General features: G+C 38.6%; 1 long non-coding RNA gene across 1 annotated transcript; it reads left to right on the forward strand.

The window, feature by feature from the left end:
- Nucleotides 1–21,053: 21,053 nt before the first annotated feature.
- LOC104121531 (uncharacterized) lies at nucleotides 21,054–22,796 on the forward strand. The gene is made up of 2 exons (XR_011411551.1): nucleotides 21,054–21,302; nucleotides 22,303–22,796. It is a non-coding gene; the product is annotated as an uncharacterized lncRNA (long non-coding RNA).
- Nucleotides 22,797–23,678: the final 882 nt, after the last annotated feature.

A 23,678-nucleotide genomic window follows, 5' to 3' on the forward strand; every position in this document is an offset into this window, starting at 1 on the left:
CTTTCTACGACTTCTCCCGATATTCCCTTCTGATATGCAGATGTTCCTTCGATGCCTCAAGCGGTACCTGACCTCGAGGATTGGGTTCAAAAGTTAGCCCCAACTTCCTCTTATGATGAACGTGCATGGAGTGATTTGGCAAAAGGTAGGAGGCCAAGAATCACGGTAGGGGCCTTTTTCATGTTTTTGAAATATTTTTATACTCAATTCATTACTAATTTCCTCTCATGCAGGCCTGGCCAAGGATTCCGTTTTGAGGCCTTGAAGTGGCGAGGAAGGAAGCAAGTCCCCGGTTCCAAAACTGGGGGAAGACAAAAAGCGTAAAACTGCCTCTAAGTCCGAGGACCCTAAGCCCAAAACTCGAAGGGTGAGGAAAAAAGTAATCGCTCTTGCGATGGACTCAGTCAAAGACTGAGAGATAAAGAAGAAGAAGAAGAAGAAGAAGAAGAAGAAGAAGAAGAAGAAGAAGAAGAAGAAGAAGAAGAAGAAGAAGAAGAAGAAGAAAAGGAAAATGCCTCGGCACTGGTGGTCCGATTTGTGAAAGCCATCGAGGTCACCAGACCTTCTGAGTGGACGGCGGCTGCTAAAATCAAGCCTCGTGTCGAGGAGGCTTCCAAAATGAAATCGGGTAAGGATCCCGAATTACCAGAGTTCGAGACCGTTTCTCGACTATCTACGGCTACACTAGACGGGGCCGGTTCTGATACCCCGAAGATCGATAAGTGCTTCCCGAATGACTTTCTCGCGACCATGACAGCATATCACTTGCCTTCTCTTCCGACTTTTTCTGAGGAGGCGTTAAGGGAAGCTCTAGAGTTAAAGACCCCTAATATGGGCAGAGGATCTAGCGTAGGGCATCCCTTTCAGGATTGCTTTACTGGAGTCAATGATGCCTCCGATATTAGTGACACTTCTATTCTTCTAGAAGAGGCTCAACGTCTCATATCTCGGGTAATAATCTGTTTACTGCACTTTGTTTCTTTATTATTTTCTAATTCTGACTTGCGTTTTCCCTTTTTGTGTAGGCCCTTGCTAAGTTTTGAGCTGATCTCAGCCAGTGTGAGACCGAGCTCCAAAAGGTCTCGTAGGAGAGGAACGCTCTGAAATTGCTTTGCGGCCAAAAGGACGAGATTATAAAGGACCTTCAAGCAGATTTGGCCAAGGCTCGTGAGTAAGAGGCCATGCTATATAAATAGGTGAGCATCCTTTTGATAGAGTATGGACTCGACCCAACTATGGAAGTTAACACTTGGTTATCTCAGCTGCAACAAAAGGTTGAAAAGATCGGGTTTCTTCAGGGAGAAGTCGATCAGGTCAAGGCTGAGTGTGATCGGTGGAAGGAGACTATGGACCGCCTAGCTGTAGAAAAAGAAGCTACCTTAGCCAAACTATTATTGGCCGAGGTTCAACTTCGGGGCGTCAAACAGAAAAGTTCGGCCCAAGATAGGAGGATCTAGGAGCTCGAAACTGGGCTTGCTAAGGCCAAGGCATAGATCGAGACAACAAAAGTCATGGCAGACAAGTTCATTGCTATGTACCGGGCCGATGCTGAGGTTTCTTAAATGTAGCTAAGGGAGGCTTCTGACCGAGAGCAACGGATCATTGACTCAGCAAAGTGCCAATCCCGGAGGGAAACCCTCGAGGAAATTCATACTCGAAGTTTTTATCTCTTCGAGGAGATAGCTCAAGCTAAGTTGCTTGAGGCTGAAGCCAGGTAGCTTGCCTCCTTCGATGACAAAGATGATGATGAAGAAGATAGTCGAGGCAGGTCCGATGAGGAGCTTGAAGGAGAAGTTGCTCCCGAAGAAGATTTCGACACCAGCCGTAGTTAGGACTTAGTTTCCCTTTTGCAAGGCTTTGACCGGTCTCTTGTAGATAACCTTTTTTATCAATACAAAAAACTTATTTTGAATGCCTTCTCAGTTTTATGCTCAAAACGTGTTTTGTGCTTTTGGCTTGTGAAAATTTTGTTGTTGCAGCCTCTGTAATCGAGAGAATACTAGTTCGAACATAGAACAAAAACCCTTAGGTTTTTTAGACACGCAAGGGTGTGTCCCCGAGTTCAATAATATGTACGAGGTTTCGGATAACTTGATCGACGCCATGACTGCACTGTTTTTATAACTAAGTTCGCGTATGTTTTGAACTTGTAGTAATATATCCCTTACGGTTTTATGGCTGATCTTTGAGCTAAGTTCAAGCCATCTTGAACTCAGAATAGTGGAACCCTTTAGGTCTCAGTTAAGTGAGAACAAAGTCTCAAACTCTAGATGTATTGGTCCTTAGGCTTAATAGTTGAGTGAGTGATTGCTCGAACTCGAAGTAAAATAGCCCTTAGGCTTAATAGTCGAGTGAGTGATTGCTCGAAACTCGAACTTGAAGCATTATAGCCCGTAGGCTTCATAGTCGAGTGAGTGACTGCTCGAACTCGAAGTAAGATAGCCCTTAGGCTTAATAGTCGACTGAATGATTGCTCGAACTCGAACTCGAACTCGAAGTATTGTAGCCCGTAGGCTTTTATGGTCGAGTGAGTGATTGCTCGAACTAGATGTAAGATAGCCCTTAGGCTTAATAGTTGAGTGAGTGATTGCTCGAACTCGAAGTAAAATAGCCCTTAGGCTTAATAGTTGAGTGAGTGATTACTCGAAACTTGAACTCGAAGCATTATAGCCCGTAGGCTTGATAGTCGAGCGAGTGACTGCTCGAACTCGAACTTGAAGTAAGATAGACCATAGGCTTAATAGTCGAGTGAATTATTATTTGAACTCAAAGTATTGTAGCCCGTAGGCTTTTATGGTCGAGTGAGTGATTGCTCGAACTCGAAGTAAGATAGCCCTTAGGCTTAATAGTCGAGTGAGTGATTGCTTGAACTCAATCTCGAAATATTGTAGCTCGTAGGCTTTTATGGTCGAGTGAGTGATTGCTCGAACTCGAAGTAAGATAGCCCTTAGGCTTAATAGTCGAGTGAGTTCTTGCTCGAATTCGAACTCGAAGTATTATAGCCCGAAGGCTTTTATGGTCGAGTGAGTTATTTCTCGAACTCGAAGTAAGATAGACCTTAGGCTTAATAGTCGAGTGAGTGATTGCTTGACTTCGAACTTGAAGTATTGTAGCCCGTAGGCTTTTATGGTCGAGTGAGTGATTGCTCGAACTCGAAGTAAGATAGCCCTTAGGCTTAATAGTCGAGTGAGTGATTGCTCGAACTCGAAGTATTGTAGCCCGTAAGCTTTTGTGGTGTAAATGTTTCAAAATTTCTTCAGTAGTGGTCGACCCTTAAGCCTGTTTGAATCATGAAGTAGAAGGAAATTTTTCAAAATATGAGATATCGGTAATGAAGTCTTTATACATGTGTTCGTATTTTGAGCTAGGGCTCGAGCAAAAATATGCGGGCATGATTCGCTTTGACCATTTGGCCCTTACACCTTTCCCTATCGAGACCATGCTTGACATGAATTTGATATGAAATAACTTTCTTGTATTGAACTAGATTTATTCGATAGTAAAGCCCCCAGTATTCGAGGTTGATTGTAAAGAATCCTTGGATACTATTGAATTATCCTCAGGTAGCACATAGTTGTTGCCTCGTTAAAAACCTCGCCGGAAAAACCCGGTTGGGATAAAAACCAATTTAAGGGAAAAAGAGTACAACACGTACTTTAAAGCCTGAGGTCTCAATGCCTTTGGTCGAACTTCTGCAATAAGTTAGCGTCGAATATATATAGACGATAGAAGGGAGAAAATCATACCTTAACAATAATATCATTTGAGAAGTGATATGTTCCAGTTGTTTGATAATGGTTCGCCATCCATCGTTCCAAGTTTATAAGACCCTTTTTCCGACTATATCGAGGACTTGATAGGGTCCTTCCCAATTCGGGTCGAGCTTCTCTTCATTAAGATTTTGAATATTGGTGGTGACCTTCCTTAGGACTAAGTTCCCGATCCTGAAGTGGCGGAGGTTGGTTCTTCTATTGTAGTACATTTTGATTCATTGCTTTTGCGCAGCTATTCGAACAAGTGTCGCTTCTCATTTTTCATCTAATAATTCGAGGCTAGTATTAATAGCCTCGTGGTTTGATTCCTCCGACGTATGTCGAAACCTTGTGTTGGGTTCTCCTACTTCGACTGAAATTAATGCTTCGGAGCCATACACTAAGGAAAACAGTGTTTCCCCCGTACTGGACTTCGATGTTGTTCGATATGCCCAAAGGACTTCGAGCAGAATTTCTCTCCATTCCCTTTTAGCTTCGTTTAACCTTTTCTTCAGGTTTTGGATGATAGTCTTGTTTGTCGATTCAACCTATCCATTCCCACTAGGGTGATACGGTGTTGACAATATCCTATTTATTTTATGGTCTTTGAGGAATTTTGTCACTTTACTGCCGATAAATTGTTTACCACTGTCGCATACTATTTCTGCGGGTATCCCAAATCGACACACGATATGATTCCAGATAAAGTCTATAACCTCTTTTTCTCTCACTTTCTCGAACGCCTGTGCTTCAACCCATTTAGAGAAATAGTCAGTCATAAACAAAATGAACTTAGCTTTACCTGGAGCCGATGGTAGAGGGCCGGCGATATCCATCCCACATTTCATGAATGGCCATAGGGATAGAACTGAATGAAGTTGTTCTCCGGGTTGATGGATCAACAGTGCAAACCTTTGACATTTATCATATTTTCGAACAAACTCCTTAGTGTCCTTTTCCATGCTATCCTAGTAATATCCTGCTCTTATGATTTTGTGAATCAGTGGTTCGGCACCGGAGTGGTTCCCATAAGTGCCTTCATGGACCTCTCGTAAAACATAATCGGTGTCTCCTGGTCCCAAATATACTGCCAATGGTCCATCGAACGGCCTTCTGTATAATGTTCCATCTTCAGCCAGCGTGAATCGAGAAGCTTTGGTTCGTAGGGCCCTTGATTCTTTAGGGTTCGATGGGAGTTTTCCGTTCTTCAAGTATTCAATATACTTATTCCTCCAATACCAAGTTAAGCTTATGGAATTTATCTCGGCATGCCCCTCCTCGATTACGGATCCTGAGAGTTGAACGACAGTCCTCGAGTCGATCTCATCTTCCTCGACCGATGACCCCAAATTTGCGAGTGCATCGACCTCACTGTTTTGTTCTCGAGGCACATGTTGTAAAGTCCATTACTTGAAACAGTGTAAAGTTACCTGTAATTTGTCCAAATACCTTTGCATTTTATCTTTTCGAACTTCGAAGGTTTTGTCTACTTGGTTCACCACTAGTAAAGAGTCACATTTGGCTTCAATGACTACTGCTCCCAAGCTTTTAGCTAGCTCGAGACCTACAATCATGGCCTCGTACTCGGCCTCATTGTTAGTTAACCTAAAAGTTTTGATAGATTGTCTAATAATGCTACCCGTGGGGGATTTCAACACGATTCCAAGCCCGGGCCCCTTCACATTCGAAGCACAATCTGTGAAGAGGTTCCAAACCCCCGAAGACGTACCTGATTTTAACAAGAGTTCTTTTTCAGCTTCGGATACGAGGGTTGGCGTGAACTCGGCCACGAAGTCCGCTAAAATTTGAGACTTGATGGTCGTGTGGGGTTGATATTCGATATCGTACCCGCTGAGTTCGGCGGCCCATTTGGCCAATCGGCCCGATAGTTCGGGTTTGTGAAAAATATTACGAAGTGGGTAAGTGGTCAAAACGCATATGGGGTGACATTTAAAGTATGGTCTTAACTTCCTAGAGGTGTTTATCAGTGCAAGTGCCAATTTCTCTAAGTGTGAATATCTAGTCTCTGCTTCTCCTAAGGTCCGACTTACATAATACACAGAAAATTGCGTACCTTGCTCTTCTCGAACTAGGACGCCACCTACTGCGATTTTCGATACCGCCAAGTATAAGTAAAGTTTCTCATCTGTCTTCAGAGTGTGAAGCAGTGGTGGGCTCGATAGGTATCGCTTCAATTATTCTAATGCCTGTTGGCATTCCGGGGTCCAGGCAAAACCGTTCTTCTTTTTTAGTAGAGAGAAGAATATGTGGCTTGGTTCCGACGACCTTGAAATTAATTGACCTAAGCAGCTATCCGTCCGGTTAGCTTCTGCGCTGCTTTTACATTATCCACGACGGTGATGTCTTCAATGGCCTTGATTTTATCGGGGTTGATCTCGATTCCACAATTCGATACTATGAATCCAAGGAACTTCCCCGAACCAACCCCGAAAGCACATTTCTTGGGGTTGAGCTTCACGTTGTATTTCCTTAAAATCTCGAATGTCTCCTGCAAATGAGTCAAATGGTCCTCTGCGCGCAGGGACTTAACTAGCAAGTCATCAATATAAATTTTCATTGACTTACCTATTTTTTCTTCGAACATTTTATTCACTGGGAGTTAGTAAGTAACTCCTGCATTTTTTAGCCCGTAGGGCATTACATTATAACAATATGTTCCATACTTGGTGATAAATGAAGTCTTTTCTCGGTCCTCCAGGTTCATTTGAATTTGATTGTACCCGGAATAAGCATCGAGAAAAGTAAGGATCCCGTGGCCGGCTATGGCATCGATCATGCGATCGATGTTAGGTAGTGGAAAAGAATCTTTGGGGCACGCCTTATTTAGATCTTTATAATCTACACACATTCTAAGTTTGTTCTCCTTTTTAGGGACTACAACTACATTGGATAACCATTCGGGATATTTTACTTCCCGAATCGACCCTATTTTGAGAAGTTTAGTTACCTCGTCCTTTATAAATGCGTGCTTTATCTCGGACTGAGGTCTTCTTTTTTCCTTCACCGGTTTGAACCTAGGGTCCAAGCTCAGCCGGTGCGTTATTATCGACGGTGGGATTCCTGCCATGGTACTGCCCTCATATTGTAGATCCAAGGCCTTCCAAGTAGGGAATTGTACCTCATGTCACCCTCGATTACGTGGAACATGGTATTTTGGATGGTCTCAACCACGTTCGCTGGTAGAATAATCTCCCCTTTAGTCATTTCACTGGCCATATTGAAGCCGTTTAAGACCCGAGCTGCTCCACGACGCTTAACTTGAACTTTACTTAATAGGATAAAAATTACCAGAGCGTCGTTATGGGGCTGAGAAATGCCTTTTGCTTCTTCGTTGTCGAATGATATAGTGCCTTCGGGCACATAATCTCGGGTTCGTTTTACCCAAGTGGTTGGTACCTAGGCGCGTTTGAGTACGGGTCCCTGTGGAGTGTCGACCCCACCGATGATTATATGAATGATATGTTGAGGTTCCTCTTGTTCATTTTTTCTGTTGGCGTCCCTTTCTCTAAAGTGATTCTTGGCTCGATCGTTGAGAAATTCTCGAAGGTGGCCCTCATTGAATAGACGGGCTACCTCCTCCCTTAATTGCCTGCAATCCTCGGTCTTGTGGCCATGCGTACCATGATATTTGCACATCGAATTTGGGTTTCTTTGGGAAGGATCGGTTTGCATGGGTCTGGGCCACCTAGTATCTTTGATTCTTTCGATTGCCGATACAATGCCCGATGCATCGACGCTAAAGTTATATTCTTATAACCGAGGTTCCCCTATAGGATCAGCATATTTGTCAAAACCACTCTTGCTCATAAGTCCCTGAGAATTTTGTCCTCGATCACTTCTTAGATTGTTCCGGGCGGAATTGAGTCCCAAACTATTATTCCTTCGATCTGCAATGTATGGTTGATATCGGTCTCTGTTCGACCTTGGCTCTCTATTGATGTCCCTTTGGTTTTTAATAGACAACCTATTTGGATGTACTGATCCGAAAGAAGCTCCTAATTGGTCGTCTTCGACCCTAATTTTTGATTGGTGTCGATTGTGCACATCTGCCCAAGCTATTGCTGGATACTTGATCAAATTTTGTTTCAACCGACGTGATGCTATCGAACTTCGCTCGTTCAACCTTGGGTGAAATATTGAATGGCCCAATCGTCTATGACCGGTGGTAATTCCATGCGTTTCATTTGAAATCGGGACACGAACTCCCTCAGCATTTCATTATCCCTTTGTTTTACTTTGAAAAGGTCTGATTTCCTTGTTGCTAACATGGCAAATGAGTCGATGGAATTCGGTGGCAGGTTGTGATACCAAATCATTGCTCCCTTCAAGAGTGTCTCCTCGAATTTCTTTAACAACACAGATTATTCCCCTTGATGGAACATGTGTAAGAGGTGACGTGTTCGTTGGGGTCGGTCGTTCCATTATATTTGGGAATTTCTGACATACAGAATATTTTGGGGATTGGTTTTGGGGCTGCACTCAAGGGAAAAGGCTTTTGTACAATTTTTTTAGAATCCAACCCTTTTATCATTGGTGGAGCCCCCGGGATCTTATCGCCCCTGGAGTTATATGTTTTTACTTTTTTATGATTGGCTTCGATCCGCTTTGTGAGCTCCTCGAGTATCTTAGCAATTTTGGGAGTAGTACCCGATTCTTGCTCATTTGAACTCACTATGGCTGGCTCCATTCTGTGGGCAATTTCTCGAGGTGGACTGGGCCCCGGCATGCTTGGTACTTGGGTTTGGCTTCGCAACTGAGCTATCGCTACCTGTTGGGCTTGCAACATTTTGAAAATCATACGCAAGCTGACTCCATTTTCCTCAGCGTTATGGGTGTCTCGAGCTGCAGATCGAGTTCCACCATGAATGCTATTTTCAGGTTTAGAACGATGGTTTTCCTCAAGGGCCACATGCGAATTAACATCCAATGGTACTTCAACTCGAGCTTCAGGTACTCCGGCTCGAGCTTCAACCGCATTGATAAGCGGCCTTCCGGCCCTGGGCGTCATGTTGTTGGTTTCATCTGGAAGCCTAACTTCGTTATCGATAGATAAAGACATTAATTAAGGGTTTGCCATTGTTAATTCTGGAGTCAAAGATACTTTCAAAAGACAAGCGTAAAACGGTGTGTGTTGCAGATTTATATCAAATAACCACTGTTATCCTTAGCCCCACGGTGGGTGCCAAACTGTTTACAAGGAATATCGGATAGAGTTGAATTTATACATGGTTCTAAGGGTATGTGGTATAATTTGATACAAATCGTAAAGAGAAATAGAAATGTATAATCTTGGCTATAAGAATGAAATATAAAAACGGTTAAAAAGAGGAAAATGAATGAACTAAATAAGATAAAGTAATGGAGCTTCAAAGGATTGATCTTTCAATATGAGAAATAGTTTGTTTGTTATAATGTGTCGATGCCCTGATACTTACCACAATCATCCCCTTTATAGTGGGGGATCCTATTTTAGATATAATAAAAAATATATAGTGGGGAACCCATGATGAATTAGATTTTCCCTAATTCCCGCCAGAATTCTTTTCCCTAGTGTGGTTGTAACCACTCTTGTCTGTGAGCTCGATACTGACTCGATCTCTGTATTGACTCGAGCCCTCAATCTTGACTCGAGCTCGAGTCTCACTCGGAGTCTGGTATTGATTCGGGGTCGGTGTCGGTCGGTCTATGCATCTTAAGCTCGACAATTGCGCTTCGCCTTGTAGTTCGATTTGGATACGAGCTAGATAATGATACCGAGCTTGTCATTGATCGATTTTAGAACTTGAAGTTCGATGACCTTATTACTTCGGACCTCAACCTAATTGTCCGCCAAATACGTATACTGCCAAATCAATCATGTCATTTACTTCTTCCTATTCTCTTACGTTCTCTTTTTATTTTCATGTATGTATATGTTTATGTCTACAAACATCAACAAAAAATTGGATATATTTGTGTTTCCTTGAACATGTTAGTTCTGAAAGAAAATCGACATATCATGCTATTAAGAAATTTAAACTCTTCAAATAGCTTATGCGGCAATACAAGGATGATATGACGACCAAAAGTTTTGTTTTAATAATATTGATATTTATTTCACAAAACCAAACTACATGACTTGATATACACGTGCAATGCACATGTAGAGAAATTAGTAGATAAATAAATGACAATCCCGACATAAATTAGTATATAACTAGTGCAATATTGGGTTCTCATAACATGTGGGAACCCAAAACTCAACTTGTCGTGATGACGCATATCATGGTACTAGGCAAGCCGACAACTCAGACATTACCAACACCTTCAAATTTTAACATATACTAAAACAGGTTTAAATAAGTAAACTCTCATAAAACTGGATAAAATGTCATAACTCAATACAGAAGTTTTCCAAAACTAGGGTGTCACTGAGTACATGAGCATTTATATAATGACATAGTCTGATACACAGTCTAGAAAGTAGAACTAAATAAATAAAACTGAAAGACAGGGGAGGAGAGTCAAGGTCTGCGGACGCCAAAGCATATATACTAATATATAACATGTGGGTAGTATACTAGTATATTTGGTAGTAATATACTAGTATAAGATGTGATTGCCATTTCCATTTGCCACATAAATAATAGTCGAATAATATGCTTGAAAATCTATGTATTATTAATTTATTTTATGTGTCATAGAGAATGTAGAATAAAAATGTTTGTCAGTAACTTTCGACCATCAAAAGGACAAAAGATTTCCTCGAAAAAAGTCATTGTTTTAGTATAAACTCCTATAAGGGAATTAATACCTTTTATTTAAAAAAGAATTATGATTTTGTATTTCTTATAGTTGTAATTTAAAGCTTTTCTTTTTAAAAAATCTTTTACATGCATACTATAATTAGTAAAGATGAATATTCTTGATTTAATAAATATAAAAAGTCCTATATAAAATATCTTGATTATTATTACTGTACGCTAGCTACTTCCTTGTCACGATCCAAAACTTAACATATCGTGATGGCACCTATCCTGATACTAGGCAAGCCGACAACTCGCACGCACCAATATCTTTCTAAATTCAAAATATACCGAAACATGTTTAAGTAAGTAAAATTCTCATAAAACTCAATGAAAACACCACAACTCAATACATAATTTTTCCCAAAATTCGGGTGTCACTAAGTACATGAGCATCTACACTATAACATAGTTTGATAAACTATCTAAGAAAGTAGAATAGAATAAGTAAAACTGAGAGATAGGGGAGGAGAGTCAAGGTCTGTGGACGCCAAGGCAACTACCTCGAAAATTTCCGAAAGGCTGAAGCTCCAAGGTCAACAACCACCATTCCCAGAAATACTTGGATCTGCACACAAAGTGCAGGGTGTAGCGTGAGTACAACCAACTCAATAAGTAACAAGTCTAACCTTTGGACTGAAAGCAGTGACGAGTCCGAACAATACAGTCCAAATACAGAATTAAGCAGTACGAAAATATGACAATAGTATCTCAGAGAAACTCATAATTTGCAGGTACTAGTACAGGAATGTAGACATGCTTCCGGGTTTAACAGTTAAACTCAAAACATATAAAATATGTCAAGTCTGAATGATATGAGGAATATGACATCTCTATATCTATAGGCCAATATGCATATCGTATGTGATGCAATACAATGGAAGCCTCGCGTACTCACACTCTCCGAGTACTCAACCTGACCGTCTCAATTCTCACTCATATCACTCAATCACTCAGTAATGTACGGTACCCGTTGTGGCGTGTAACCCGATCCCATCATAAATCAATAGCAACTGCGCTCACTGTGGGTGTGCAGACTCCAAAGGGGCAAATCTAGCCCAAGCGCTAATAAATCATGTTGATGCTCCAACCTGATCCCATCATAAATCAATAATATCGGCCGCGGCATACATACCGATCCCATCATGAGTCAATAATGCCCGCTGCGGCTTGCAACCTGATCCCATTAATATCACTCACAAACAGGCCCTCGGCCTCACTCAGTCATCAATCTCTCCAGTCTCTCGGGCTCACAACAATCATGCTAAGCAGCCCAAATCAATGATACATGATATGACAATGTATGGTAATAGAGACTAAGATATGATATGAAATGATGAATGCAACTGAGTACATAACTGCAATTAAGCAAATAACTCAACAACAAAGAACGACCATTGTGTGTCCCGATAGTACAAGCACATAGCCTAAACATGATTTCTAACATAAATTACAGCTCAAGCGCTCTAACACACATAGTACAATAAAAATAATATTCATATAAGATAGCTACACGGTTCTATGAAATCGACTAAATCACAATTCCTACGGTGCACGCCCGTCACCTACTATGTGCGTCACCTCAACACTAATCACATAGCACGTAATTTCAGTGATTCATACCCTTAGAACCACGTTTATAAGTGTTACTTACCTCAAACCATGAATATTTCTACTCCAACAAGCCCTTGCCTCGCGAATCGGACTCTGAATACCTCGAATCTAGCCATAAACAATTGGATACAATCAACTCAAGCTATAGGAATCAATTCCATATGAAAATGCTAAATTCGTAATCAAAAGTCAACAAGTCAACTCAAAGGTCAACCCCGAGCCCACGTCTCGGAATTCGATGAAAGTTACAAAATTGGAACACCCATTCAACCACGAGTACAACCATACCAAAATTACTCAATACCAAAATCCCGCTCAAATATCCAAAATTCGGCCTAAGAAGTTTTCTCCATTTTTCCAAATATTTTAACCCAACTCACTAATTAGATGATGAAATCAAGGATATATTCATGTAATTTAACCAAAACCAAGTTAGTATCACTTACCCCAATCACTCCCTTGAAAATCTCTCCAAGAATCGCCTCAATCCGAGCTCCCAAAATTAAATTGTGAAATAAACTCAAACCCACATTTTTGAGACTTTAAATTTTGCAGAGAAGTCATCAATTGCGATCGCGGAAAATGCCTCGTGATCGCGAAGCACAAAACTAAGCTGCTCCAGAATTAACTCTACGTGAACGCGAAAAGCTCCACGCAAATGCGACACATTGACCCTCAGACCTACGCGATGGCAACCCTCTTCACGCGATCGCGAAGAACAAAGCGCGTGACCAGCTCTTGCCTCATTTCCTCTTCGCAAACGCGGCTTAGCCCATGCGTTCGCGATTCACTACTTCGTCTAGCTTACGCGATCGCAGACCAAAACACGCGAACGCATATGTCACAACCCGAAATTCCCACCTTCGGCCCGTGATGGCGCCTACCATTTCACTTGCTAGGCAAGCCAACGTTAGAATAACATTATCCATTTTGAAAATAATTTTTAAATTTATTAATAACAAGGAAGCAAATGCGGAAGAAATTTTGAAATAATTCATAATAATAACGGTGTCTAAATACCATCCTAGAATTGATGTTACAAGTGCACGAGCTTCTAGAATAAATACAATTCGCGCTTTTTCGACTGAAGCGAGCGCTTTGTGTGGTCGAGTCACCTCAGGCATGGAAAAGCGAGCAGCCATCGCGTCGCTTCTCGCTTAAAGCGAGAGGTCTGAATAAAATAAAGTTGTCTGGAAATAAACACACAACTAAAGTACAATAGACAGGGACTTCAGAACTGCGGACGCCATGAAGTTATACCTCAAGTCTCCTATGATAGCTGAAATCCGAGCAAGTCTATGGTACGCCGCTGGGACCAACTCCAAAATCTTCACACGAAGTGCAGAGTGTAGTATCAGTATAACCGACCCCATATACTGGTAAGTGCTGAGCCTAACCTCGACGAAGTAGTGACGAGGCTAAGGCGGTTCACTTACATTAACATGTACGCAATATTAGTAACAACAACAATAATAGGAATAAATCAGGTAATTCATTTATAATAATTGAAGGCAACTCAGCAGTCATAACCAATTATCATTTTTATTATTTCTGTTGCAGCGTGCAACCCGCTCTCACAATATATCCACATTCAGTTCTGTTGCGGCGTGCAACCCACAACTATAACATATTCATTTTAACTAAGTCTGTTGCGGCATGCAACCCGATCCTCCAATATCGACTTTTAATAAGTTTGTTGCGGCGTGCAACCCGATCCTCCAATATAGACTTTTAATAAGTTTGTTGCGCCGTGCAACCCGACCCTCCAATATTAACTTTTTATAAGTCTGTTGCGGCGTATAACCCGATCCTCCAATATATTCATTATAATCAATCATGTTGCGGCGTGCAACCCACTCCTCCAACATTTTCATTTAACAATTCTTATAGAAGAAATTTTACCAATAAATGTATCAATTAATATAAAATTACAAGACAACAAGCATACAATAATTATGATTTAATTATGAAACAAACAATGACAAATATCAAATTATTATAGAAATCAAGGAGAAAATAGACAATTTAATATTTAATATGCTAAATGTCAAATAATAATTAAATCACGTAATTCAAATAGCATGTAACAATTAATGCAGGAATTCAAGAATTAATATTTGACAAAGAATAAGAGAGAAATAATTATTATAATAATTATTTATGATTAAAAATAATTTATGATTTTTCAAGTAGGCAAGCAAACAATTAATTAGACGACGTATAGACACTCATCACCTCGCCTGTACGTCGTTTACATACAATTCACATAACAAACAATTTAAGGGTTCTATTCCCTCAAGTCAAGGTTAACCCCGACACTTACCTCGCTTTGCAAATTTCAATCAATTATTCAACCACAGCTTTTCCTTTTAAATTTACCTCTGAAAGCTTCAAATCTATTCACAAATAATTCAATATATTCAATACTAATCATAGGAATTAATTCCATATGAATTTATAAAATTTCCGGATAAAAATTCGAAATTCATTAAAATATTCGGGAGTGGGACCCACGTCTCAAATCCTGAAAAACTTGCGAAATCTGAACACCCATTCCGATACGAGTTCAACCATACCAAATTTGTCCAATTCCGATATCAAATGGACCTTCAAATCTTAATTTTTTATTTTTGGAAAGTTTTACAAAAATTTCAATTTCTTCCATCTAAATCCGACATAAATGATGAATATAGACAAGAATTTGTGAAATATAATCACTTTTAGTTAAAGAACACTTACCCAATTTAATGTCGTGAAAATCCCCCTTGAAATCGCCCATATCCGAGACTTAAAACTCAAAAATGAGTAAAAATGACTAAGACCCGATTTTATATATTCTGCCCAGCATTTTCGCATTTGCGGGCTATATTTTTGCACCTGCGGTCAGCAATTTGCGAGACAAAGCTCGCATTTGCGAAGTGGGGCTGCCACGCGAGGTTCCGTATCTGCGGACAAAAATGTCGCACCTGCGACTTCCGCTTCTACGCAAAAGGGCCGCACCTGCGAAGACCGCATCTGCGATAGAAGTCTCGCTTCTGCGAGCTCGCACCTGCGGTCAAAATTCCGCAGGTGCGATTACACCAGAACTCAAAATTTCACATTTTGCTCAAGTCCAATTCTTGTTCCGATTTCGATCCGTTTCACTCTCGGGGTAATCGGGACCCCGCTCGAATATACCAACAAGTCCCGTAACATAATACGAACTGACTCGGGGTCTAAAATCACGTCAAACAACCTTGAAATTATAATTCACACCCCGATTCGAACTTTGAGTTTTAAACATTTCAATTTGCAAATCTCGTGCCAAAACATATTAAATGAATCCGGAATGACTTCAAATTTGGCACACAAGTCATAAATGACATAACGGAGCTGTTCAAATTTCCAGAATCAGATTCCGGCTCCAATATCAAAAAGTCAACCCCGTGGTCAAACTTGAAATCTTTAGCCTTTAAATTGCTAGTTTTGTTAAATGGTCATAACTTGAGCTAGGGACTTCCAAATTAAATTTCAAGCATACGCCCAAGTCCCAAATCACGATACGGAGCTACCGGAACTGTCAAAATACTAATCCGGGTCTGTTTGCTAAAAATATGGACCAAAGTCAACTCAGTTGAGTTTTAAAGCTCTATTTCACATTTTAATTCATTTTTCACATGAAAACTTTCCGAAAAAAATTTACGGACTGCGCGCGCAGGTCGAGGAATGATAAATGGTGCTTTTCGAGGTCTTAGAAAATAAAATTACTTATTAAATTTAAAGATGATATTTTGGGTCATCACAACATAGGATAAAATCCCAGCTGCCCAAAATAAGCCTACGTGATCGTGGGCCTTCCCACGCGACCGTGTATAAGAAAACTAGACCTATAATGCCAGAAAACTTCAGCAGACTTCAGCAATCTTCCAAGTTAAATTCCACTTCGATAAATGTCCGAACTCCACCCGAGGCCCCCGGGACCTCAACCGAACATCAATCAATCCTAAAATACAATACGAACTTAGTCGAGGTCTCAAATCACATCAAACAACATCAAAAATATGAATCACCCTCTAATTCAAGCCTAATGAACTTATGAATTTCTAACTTCTACATACCATGGCGAAACCTGTCAAATCAAGTCTGACCTCAAATTTTGAACACAAGTCATAAATGACACAACAGACCTATTCCAACTTTCGAAACTAAAATCCGAGCCCAGTAACCACAAAGTCAACTCTCGATCAAACATCACAATTTTCAAAACTTATAATTTTTTAACTTTCGCCATTTGAAACCAAAATCAACTACGAACCTCCAAATCACTATCCGGACATACTCCTCAATCCAAAATCATCTAATGGAGCTATCAGAACCATCAAAACTCCATTACATAGCCATTTACATATAAGTCAACATCCGGTCAACCTTTTCAAATTAAAGTTCTAACCTTGAGATTAAGAATCTCAACTCGTTCCAAAATATCTCCGGAACCGAACCAACTATCCCGACAAGTCACATAACGACAATTGAGCATAAAATAAGCAGTAAATGGGGGAACGATCCTACAATACTCAAAACGACCGGCGGAATCATTACATTCCTCCTTTTCAATTGATGTATTTTTTTCGCCTTTTGGAAATCAAACTATATAAACTTTGGCCAATAATTTAAAATATATTTTTCATCATATTGACATGAGAAAATTGCAAGTTATAGTACTTTTTATATATCTGCGGACAAAAATGTCGCACCTGCGACGTCCGCTTCTGCGCAAAAGGGCCGCACCTGCGAAGACCGCATCTACGATGGAAGTCTCACTTCTGCGAGCTCGCACCTCCGGTCAAAATTCCGCAGGTGCGATTACACCAGAACTCAAAATTTCAGATTTTGCTTAAGTCCAATTCTTGTTCCGATTTCGATCCGTTTCACTCTCGGGGTACTCGGGACCCCGCTCGAATATATCAACAAGTCCCGTAACATAATACAAACTGACTCGGGGTCTAAAATCACGTCAAACAACACTGAAATTACAATTCACACCCCGATTTGAACTTTGAGTTTTAAACATTTCAATTTGCAAATCTCGTACCAAAACATATTAAATGAATCCGGAATGACTTCAAATTTGGCACACAAGTCATAAATGACATAACGGAGCTGTTCAAATTTCCAGAATCGGATTCCGGCTCCGATATCAAAAAGTCAACCCCGTGGTCAAACTTGGAATCTTTAGCCTTTAAATTGCTAGTTTCGTTAAATGGTCATAACTTGAGCTAGGGACTTCCAAATTAAATTCCAAGCATATGCCCAAGTCCCAAATCACGATACGGAGCTATCGGAACTGTCAAAACAGTGATCCGGGTCTGTTTGCTAAAAATACTGACCAAAACCAACTTAGTTAAGTTTTAAAGCTTTATTTCATATTTTAATTCATTTTTAACATGAAAACTTTCCGAAAAAAATTTACGGACTGCGCACGCAGGTCGAGGAATGATAAATGGTACTTTTCGAGGTCTTAGAAAATAAAATTACTTATTAAATTTAAAGATGATATTTTGGGTCATCACAACATAGGATAAAATCCCAGCTGCCCAAAATAAGCCTACGTGATCGCGGGCCTTCCCACGCGACCGCGTATAAGAAAACTAGACTTGTAATGCCAGAAAACTTCAGCAGACTTCAGCAATCTTCCAAGTTAAATTCCACTACGATAACTGTCTGAACTCCACCCGAGGCCCCCGGGTCCTCAACCGAACATACCAATCAATCCTAAAATAGAATACGAACTTAGTCGAGGCCTCAAATCACATCAAACAACATCAAAAATATGAATCACCCTCTAATTCAAGCCTAATGAACTTATGAAATTCTAACTTCTACATTCGATGCTGAAAACCTATCAAATCAAGTCTGATTGACCTCAAATTTTGAACACAAGTCATAAATGACACAACAGACCTATTCCAACTTTCGAAACCATTATTTGAGCCCGGTAATCATAAAGTCAACTCTCGGTCAAACTTCTCAATTTTCAAAACTTCTAATTTTTCAACTTTCGCCATTTGAAACCAAAATCAACTATGAACCTTTAAATCATTATCCGGATACACTCCTCAATCCAAAATCATCTAACGGAGCTATCGAAAACATCAAAACTCCATTACAGAGCCATTTACACATAAGTCAATATCCGGTCAACCTTTTTAAATTAAAGTTCCAACCTTGAGATTAAGAATTTTAACTCGTTCCGAAACATCTCCGAAACCGAACCAACTACCCCAATAAGTCACATAACGACAATTGAGCATAAAATAAGCAGTAAATGGGGGAACGATCCTACAACACTCAAAACGACCGGCGGAGTCGTTACATTCCTCCTTTTCAATTGATGTATTTTTTTTGTCTTTTGGGATTCAAACTATATAAACTTTGGCCAATAATTTAAAATATATTTTTCATCATATTGACATGAGAAAATTGCAAGTTATAGTACTTTTTATATATTTTTTGAATATTTAAATTTTAACTTTAAAATATTAAGCTAATCTAATTCAATTTAACTTCAAAGATTAATCAACTATTGACTCTTATTCTCTTAAAAAATAAAAAGTATCACATCAATTAAAACGGAGGGAGTATCCCTCTGCTCCACTTAATTATGTGGCAAAGTTTGAATAAGCACAATGTTTAAGAAAGAAAGGATAATTTTTGAAACTTGTGTCTAAAATAAGTTATAGATATTTGTATGACAATAAATCATCTCATCAAGGTTACAATAAGAAGGTTGAAGTTTAATTATTTCCAAAATTAGAAAGTTGACGTTGTTCTGGGAACAAAGTAAAAAGGAAATGTTGCTAGTTAAAATGAAAAGAAGGGAATATGCATTATTATTCATGCATAATAATCTTCAGATTTTAATCTTTAATAACTAATTAATCTGTTAACTACAGATCTCTTACGCTATTTTTGACGATCGAAGGACAAGGGACCACGTACGATGCCAATTATAAATGAAATAACAACCCTAAAAAGCTGTAACGCAAAGATTTTTCATTAGGTTTGGCCCCTCTTTATTAAGATGGTGTTGCAACTTGCTCTTTCCTAATAAATTGTAAATATAACACAAGGAAAATGAGCACCTCTTTTGGCTTCTTAATTACCCTACTTGGATTCTGGGTCGACACAGGTCTAATACATTTTTATGATCACGTAGTACAGATGCTGAGCTAGAATTTCAAGTTTATGAATTCAATTTTCTAAGCCTTTTAAGTTACTGGATTTTAAATTATTATTTATAACTAATTAATAATTTTTCAAGACAAATATAGGGTTTGAACCAAAGCTACGAAGTTCGCCGAACCCGAATGCTGGCTCCGCCCCTGGTCCTCAACATAATTTATGTAGGAAGTATTAAATCATACTATGTGAGGGAAGAATGAAATTTCAAAATTGTATAATAAACAAAATTTTACATAAGAAATATAAATGTATTCATGAGAAGCAACCACCGCGACTAAATCGGAAAAGAAAATTGCGAAAAACACTCCTTTTAAAATAAAAACCAGTTACCCAGGCTTTCATCTCCTTATGGGTTTGGGGGGGGGGGGGGGGGGAGGCTTGAACCCTATTCTTTATGGTTTTATGTCTAGAGATAGGTAAATGTTTATATTAGTTCGAATTTGGTAATCCGAAAAGGATTTAAGTTAATTTACCTATTGTTTTAATGTGAGAGTGTATACGGTCAAAACCGATTAGTTAGTCGTATGGACTGGTCGAGATGATAATATTTTGATCGAAGGGCGTCTTCGTAATATCAGGTTGAGGTCCGAAGTAAGGTCATCGAGTTTCGAATTGTAAGACCGATCAATTACGAGCTCGGTATCATTATCGAGTTAGTATCCAAATCGAACTACGAGGCGAAGCGAAATTGTCGAGTTTAAGATGCATAGACCGACCGGCACCGACCGTGAATTAATACCAGACTCCGAGTCAGAATCGAGCTCGAGTCAAGATCGAGGGCTCGATTCAATACCGAGCTCGAGTCAGTATCGAGCTCACAGACAAGAGTCGTTGCAACCGCACTAGGGGAGAGAATCCTGGGGTGATTGTTGTAAGCATCAGGGCATCGACACATTGTAACAAAAAAGCTATTTCTCATATTGAAAGATCAATCCTTTGAAGCTCCATTACTTCATCTTAATTAGTTCATTTATTTTCCTCCTTTTAACCGTTTTTATCTTTCATTATTATAGCCAAGATTGTACATTTCTATTTCTCTTTACGATTTGTAACAAGTTATACCATATACCCTTAGAACTATGTATAAAATTTAACTCTATCCGATATTCCGGATAAACAGAGAGAGCAAGTTAGTTATTCATTTTTATGATGTTATTAATGAATGGTTATCTAGAGATTTTTCTGTAATTACCTCATAAGTGATATATTTGTGCAAAAATATAATTTTACATCGAGAGTGCATAGAATTTAAACTCAAAAGGTAAAGTGGATAACTTGCTGTAATAGGTAAATTCTTTACGGTATAAGCAAAAACCTTTTGAAATAGCACGTAAACTACTTTATTGAGTCGAGTTTATCCATAATCAAGTGAGGACATGTGTAAAATTAAGGGCACTTTAAGCGTTAAGGAAATGAAGCTAAATTTGGAATATTTCTATTCTTGTAGTTGTTACTTTGTCCTACATCCGTGATCCGACACATAATTGGATCAAGATTGAAACAGAATATGGGACCTCTCTAGTAGGGAGTAGTAGTTTAATTAGCTCTAGGTAGCTGCTTAACCTTTTCCTTTCCTAAAAGGGGTGGGGGTCTGTCTGGTAGAAGGAGTATATGGTTTGGGCCTTTTTTTGGGGGGGACCTTCTTTCTTGTTTTGTCTCTTTCGTTTAGATTGTGTCCAAACCTAACCCTACATTTACTTATAAAACAACTCATCATAGAGACCTCATGCGTATGCATCAACTCCTTAATTTGGCTAGTAGGAGATTAGAGAAGAAATCAACAGAGCTAAAGATCATGTCTAGCAGGAGAAGAAGATCAGTTTTAAGACTTACTCCAGATGAGATTAGTGATCTCGTCTTGAAACTACAAGCTTTGTTGCCAGATTCCTCTTCAAGGTGCACTTCTGAGGTACACTTTCATTTTGTTAATTACACTTTTTAAATTGTCTGAGTGATTTTTTTTAATTGGCTAAGTACATGAATTATTTTGGATAATTGGCGTGGGTGCGTGAGACTTCAATATTCAAGACCTTTACATGCTCTCGTGCCATGTTAAAGCTTAAAAACTTAAATTTTTTAAATTAGACGGTGACATGTACAATTTAATATAACAATAAATCATACAAATAAATATAAAAATTATTAAGTTTGGCTAAAGAAAGATAGAATTTGATGAATTCAAGCCTCCACGGCGGCTTTGTGCTTATGTTTTCCTCTAAAAAATGTCCTCCCTTTGTCCAAAATAGGTTTAGAATTTTTTTTATATGAATTGAGACCGTGTATGCCCGAAATAATATTGTTCCGGACGAAATAGAAAAACCCCGGCCTCCAAACCAACGCCTGCGCTGCCCCGGAGCAAAAAATAGTAACGATTTTGGCCTTCTTTAACTATTTGATTTAAATTGTATTTTTACTTCTTCTTTTTTTGTCTTGAACTTGGGGGACAAACACCAAAGGTATCCCCTTTGTCTTTTCCTATTTAATTGTTTTTTTTTCTTTCGAGTTTTATCAATTTGTTCCAAATCTTTTCGTCTTCACGCCACTTTTTTTACACAATTAAAATATAATATTAAGCACAAAATAATATAATTAATACTCAAAAGACGATTAAAATACTATAATATAAGACAACAATGATTAAATATATATATTTTTTAGTCGAACGCCCAACTCTTTAAGGACAAAAATGGCATAGGGAATGCAACTATTATTATCGTCATTGCTTTTCTACTTGAATGGACAAGCTATTATAACTTGATTTTCAGCACAAATTATACTAGTAGTAGCTTTTCAGTTTTCCTACGTAAACATTCTGCAAACTTTATTTTCAGCAAATGTTATGCCTTAGATCACTTTACTACGAAGTGTCTGAGGTCTTCTCGCTCTTTTCATTGATCTTGGATATATAGGTATCACCCTCGAAGACATTGGAAGAGACCTGTAATTATATCAAAATGCTGCACAGTGAGGTTGATGATCTCAGCGAGAAGCTCTCTCAAAAACTAGCTTCCACGGACTCCAATATTAATGCTGTTAATCGAGACACTCGACACCTTTAGAAGTCTTCTTCAACAGTAGAAACAACAACCCCTGAATACACAATACAAAACCCTGCGAGTGTTTAGTTTGGTGAATGCATGCAGTAGCAGATATATGAATTACTGTATTCTTCCTTGTTTTTTCACTACCTTACGTTAAATTCACATTTTTCCTTGTTTTTCACTACCTTACGATTAAATTCTCTATGCTAAGAATGTTGGTTCCCTAGTTTAGGTTTTTTTTCTCTATATTTATATATAGGTTAATATATGCGATATAGCATATAAATGAATTGTTGTATTCTTGTTCTTCACTAATTTATATTATACTAGTTTCTCGATACATGCGTTGCGCGTGTAACCCATATCAATGAGTATAAAACGATGTAAGTAATATTAAAACAAGTATGTGACGTGTAATATGAAATTTGAACACAAAAATAATAGATATCATTTTGTAACAATATTTAACAACTATATTTAGTTATGTTGGTACGATGAATAAGATTGATTTTGATGCTACTAGGTACAATCATGTGATATTATCAAAGCTCAACTAATACTTCCTTTTTAGACGATGTTTTACGTTGTATATTCAACTTTGACGTTTTGATTAATCTGTTATGACCCGAACTCTTGGCATCTATTTATGTAGTTTCTATTCGCTCTGTGTACGTGCATTTAACATATTATATGTGATTTATTGAAAAGTTTTTGTCAATAAGACATGAATTTATAAGTGCCTACAACACAAAAATAGAATCAAATAAAATTCAATATCATTCCTTCAAGAATCACATTAGCTATTGACTAATGTTCCAGATTCAAAGATGTTTTCTAAAGCATCAGAATCACTAATAGGACAATAACACTTCATTATTTCTACAAAGAATAATGTTGAGCAAAATAATGTCCCAAAAGATAAGTTCCATTAGTGCGCTGTGTATTAAAATATGAATCGCCAAGAAAACTCAAATTAGTCTTATGTGCATTAATCGTACAATTATGATAATGTTTTCATGTAACTCCTATACATTCAAATACCATCTTCACATAAATTTATAAATCATCATATATTTGGTGCTCTATGTTATTTCAGAATATGTAAAGATGACATAAAATATACGATAAATGAAATAGAAGTAGCCACTTCTCAAATTTTCATTGTCAAATGTTTTCCTTTAATCTAGAAATAAAAACCTCTAGATAGAAAAATAATAATAATTTATACGCACACATACATACCT

This window comes from Nicotiana tomentosiformis, chromosome 10 (assembly GCF_000390325.3).
Source record: "Nicotiana tomentosiformis chromosome 10, ASM39032v3, whole genome shotgun sequence".
NCBI classification, from domain to species: domain Eukaryota; kingdom Viridiplantae; phylum Streptophyta; class Magnoliopsida; order Solanales; family Solanaceae; genus Nicotiana; species Nicotiana tomentosiformis.